Genomic DNA, 4,925 nt, shown 5'->3' on the forward strand with positions numbered 1-4,925 from the left:
AAAAGGTTAGGTTTAGTCAATATTACCCTCACTACTGTAACCCTCTAGTTGGTTGATCGATCTATCATTTATCCAAAAGGGGTTATAGAAGACGTGCTTGTTAAAGTGAATAAATTCATCTTTCCTATGGACTTTATTGTATTAGATATGGAGGAAGATAAAGAAAATCCAATTATTTTTGGGAGACCTTTTCTTGTTACTGGACAAGCTGTGATAGATGTGCAAAAGAAGAGTTGATTATGAATCTTAATGACTATGAAGTCACTTTTGATGTGTTAAAGACTATGAAATATCCAGCTGAGAGAAAAAAATGATGATTGTTTTTTGGATGGATGAAATTGATTCTATAAGTAAAGGCCATTTCCAAGAAAGTTTTGAGAGTAAGTTAACAGATGAGATCGAAATGGACTTTCATGATGAGTTGAAAATTTTGTTTAAAGAAGACTGTATGTATGTTTAAGAGAGGTGCGAAATGATGGGCGTTACCAAATATGGTAAGCTTTTAATTCCGTATGTTGAAAAATCTCATGAACTTAAGATGAATGTGATTCTCTAAGTAAAGGCCATTTCCAAGAAAGTTTTGAGAGTAAGTTAACAGATGAGATCGAAATGGACTTTCATGATGAGTTGAAAATTTTGTTTAAAGAAGACTGTATGTATGTTTAAGAGAGGTGCGAAATGATGGGCGTTACCAAATATGGTAAGCTTTTAATTCCGTATGTTGAAAAATCTCATGAACTTAAGATGAATGTACCCCATACAATTTTAAAGCCTGTCTATTTATGGAATTCATCTACACCACCAGTCTTAATATCTTCTGATTTGACTCAATCACAAGAAGAACCTCAATTGAATGATGAAATCAGTAAAATATTTCCTAAGAAAGGGTTATTAAAAATTGTTGAATGGCATATTCCATGGTATACAAACAAAATGAGTGAGATTCTGATGCTTGGGAAACTAGAGTAGACATTGGATACATCGGGTCATCGATGTTAGACCAAGAGCTTCATGGGAGACAACCCATGGTTATCTTTATTATCAATTTAATGTGATTATTGTTATGTTGGATTGGATAATAGTAAGATGTTGGACTTTTATCCGTGTTTGATGTGTAAAAGTGGATTAGATTAAGCTTGTGAGGTAATTCCTTCATCATGACTATATTTGTATATGATTTTTGGTATTAGCAGGTTGACGAGTCTGTTACGATCTAACTCTCAACCAGAGCTGAGCATTACCTTGAAGCATGTAGAGTTTGAACTTGGACCACTCCATGTCAACTTTATTAATTCCTTTATCTAACTTTGTCTTTACTGAGTAAGGTCATGAACTTACTTAGTAAACAACATCTAGATGAACTGCACTATTTTTATTTACCAGATTGTTTATACCTTAGACTTAGAGTAACCCTGAAATTGGAAACACATGAGGGAGTTCTGGTCCATGGATGATAACCATATAAAGTATTATAATACACCCACGTTATTAGTGTATTTTCATCCGTTAGAAATTGAAAGTAATGAGGAGAAATGTGAGTAGAAAGGAGATGAAATTAACCTCAATTGTTGTTTATTTATGAATTTATGATGTCTATGTATTGGAGTTTGTGTGTCTATGTTTATAAGTCAAGTTGAATGATTCATTGGAGATGACAAAACTTATCTCAATATTTTAAACTTGTTAGCATCCAACAATTCATTTATAAAGTTTAAAATGTGTTCTATTTAATCTTCAGTTTGTACATGTTCTACTATTTAAAATTCCTTTATAGTGTTATGTCAAGCATGTTTAGGCTAGATTTACTTTCTTCTGCTATATTCTACCATGTGTTATTTGTTGATATTTTTGTAGGATGTGTAGTAAATTGTAAAAGTGATCTTTCCCTGTCGCGTGTTTTTGTACTTCATTGTTACACAGGTTTGAGCATAAGTTTGGAAGGGAAAGAAATATGTTTCAAATTTAAACCTTACTTGTTTTCAAAAGTACTACAAATAAATTTGTATTTTATTTATAATGGTTATTGTTAGGTTATGGTTATTGTTATGTGGAGTCATCTTAAGGATGTTAGAATTTTAAGTATAGAAATGGAGTAGGAAAACTTAGTTGATCTTTTTAGTGAAAAGGGTGAACCTAGAGTTTAGGATATTTAGTGGAGAACTTGGGAGAATGAATAACTATCTTTAGTTTGAAGAATTGTATTTTTTAAAAAATAAGGATTCTTAGAATTTTTATTTTCAAACATTTAAGGCTCTTTTAGAAAGTATTTAAAAAAAATATACATCTTTTCAAGTGAAGGAAATTAATAAGTTTTAACTTTAGAGAAAGATAGTGGAATCAAAATTATTTAAGGCCTTCTCCAGACATAGTAATCCTCACATATAAAAAAAAGAGATGAGAAAAAAAATAATGGATCAAAAAGATCCTGAAAAAAGAAAAAAAATGCAAAAAAAAAAAGAATAAAGTGAGGAGAAGCTTGAGGAGATGTCCTAATCAAAAATTAGTTTCCTTGAATTAACTTAAGGAAGAAGCTTCCTAGAGTAAAAAACTTAGAACAATCCTAAGCTTGCTTTTTATAATTATATTAGTAAAAATTATTTCTAAGAGAGTTTTTAATTGTAGAAAGTAAAGTTCATAGGATCCAAAGTTTGAAAAATCTGCATATATTTCTGAATTTGATAAGAAAAAAAATTCTCAAGTTTGATGATAGGAAAACAAATTCCCAAGTTTGATGAGATAAATATTTTAGACTCTGGGCTAGTCTGATTCACTAGAAGTTCTTCTAATTTGAACTATGACATTTTTAGAACAAAATTTTAGCAATTTTAAAGGATGACCCATCTCTAATCTACATAAATTATTTTAAAAATATAGTATTACTTGAGAACAAGTAATATTTAAGTTTGGGGGATTTTGATGTGCCTAAAATTGAAATATTTGTTATGTTATATTTTATAATGATATTACAATTTAAATGTATGTTTTCTTATTTTTTTGGTTGTAGGTACATAAAATTGAAGAATTTGGAGTGATTGGAGTGAAAGGAACAAAAATGGACCAAAACGGAGCAAACCGAAGCAAGTTGGGTCGAATCGGGGCACATCAGAGCCATGGGGGCCGAAACATGGTACTTTAGTGCCTGTTCCCGATGCTTAAGCGCCCAAAATGGCGCTTATGCGCCACCCAAACAGAGAGGAGTTTGGGTGATTTGGACGATTTTTGAAGCGTTGTTTCGTGTGTCTCATTGGGAATTCATTGGAAATAATAAAAGAGACTTTCTAGAAGGATTTGGGGTAGTTATAAGGAGTTTTGAAGAGGCACTTGAGGCATCATTTGGAAGATTCATTGAATCTGGATATTTTTGAAGAGGCACTTAAGCATCTATTGGGAAATTATAATTAAGTCTTGGAAAAGTTTTTAAAATAACTCTTGGACTCTTGCATCAATTGGAAGAGGAGAAAAATGCTTGGAGAAGAAGAAGAAGGCTTGGGTGTGATCCCAAAGTGGGGCGGCAAGGTGAGAGTGAAAGTGAGAGATTGAGAGACTTCGTCTTTTCTATTCACTTTTCTCTTGGAGAAGATTGTAAGGAGATTGCTTTTGCTATACAAGGAGAGTTTGATTTCCATTAAAGATAAGCATTTTCATTGTATTTTGATTTAAATATAGTACTTTGTTTGCATGGTTTTAAAGTTTTGTTCAATGAAAAGTTCTTGTTGTTTCTCCATGTGTAGTGAGTAATTTTCGTTACTCTTCCATCTTGTAATTAATTAGTATGCATGTGTAGGATATATAATTAAATAGAGTGAGAATATATTATGATGATTTTACTTTGTTCTTCATTTACATGTAAACTTGATCAACTTGCATGTTAAAATCAGTTATGAGAACATATAAGATATGTGATGGTGTTGTCTCAATCAACTGTGGTAGAATCACATGAGATTGCATAGATGAGAATATAGTCCATATGATTGAGTGCAAATAAATAGGGAAATAATCTTTGATGGGTGTAGAATTAGGACCTTAGAGTGACAAGCTAAAGCCCTTTAATTTGGTTTATTGTTTTAGGTTTTGATGCGAGATGTTAGCCTCCAGGTGGAGGGATAAGAGGGAACTCTAGAGTGAGAGCTAGTATCTTCCCTGTCTAACTCATCTTTAGAACTATTTAAACTTTAGATTAACCAATTTTCTTTATAGTCCAATGTTTGTTATAGCATCTCTAGGAAGGGTAAAGAATATAATTGTTCCTATTTGTCACAAAACAATTTAAATACTTCCATAACAGAATTTTTATATTTTACACTTGTTATTAATTTCATTGTATGAGGAAAGGTGCTTTTAATATATTAAACCTCACTTTTTGATTTTCACTAAGTATTTTAGTTTAGAAGTAGAAGTAGTATTAGAGTGATAGTAGAGAAGTAGAAGTAGTATTAGAGTGATAATTATAGGATATAATCAAAAACAAACATTTATCAACCATCTAAGCTAGGGCGTGTTATTCTAGAATATAACTTCTCCTGAAAGCTGCCGTGATTAACCTTGATCTCCATGAGATCAATAGTCAGGGCTTAATCAGAAAGCCTCATATTACTTGATAATGATACGTATACTTGCATAGAATCCTTACTACTTAAAAATATAATTGAAATCTTACTTTGATTGGGATCAAGTTTTTGGCGCCATTGCAGTGATTAAAATCTTTAAGTAGTGGTGTCAACTTCATAAATCTTTACATATAAAAAATTTTGGGATCGTAGTGAAGCAAGAGAAAGTGTGTGGGGATTTTATTTTTATTTTTATTTATTAAAAAGTTTCATTAAATTTATTGAATTTCTTTAAGGAATCATTACATGAGAGCGGCAATTGCTCATTTTTAGGATTTTTATGTGAATCTTCCAATGTATCTTCTTCATCGGAAAGTT

The sequence above is a fragment of the Phalaenopsis equestris genome, unplaced genomic scaffold (assembly GCF_001263595.1).
Source record: "Phalaenopsis equestris unplaced genomic scaffold, ASM126359v1 Scaffold000161, whole genome shotgun sequence".
Classification (NCBI taxonomy): domain Eukaryota; kingdom Viridiplantae; phylum Streptophyta; class Magnoliopsida; order Asparagales; family Orchidaceae; genus Phalaenopsis; species Phalaenopsis equestris.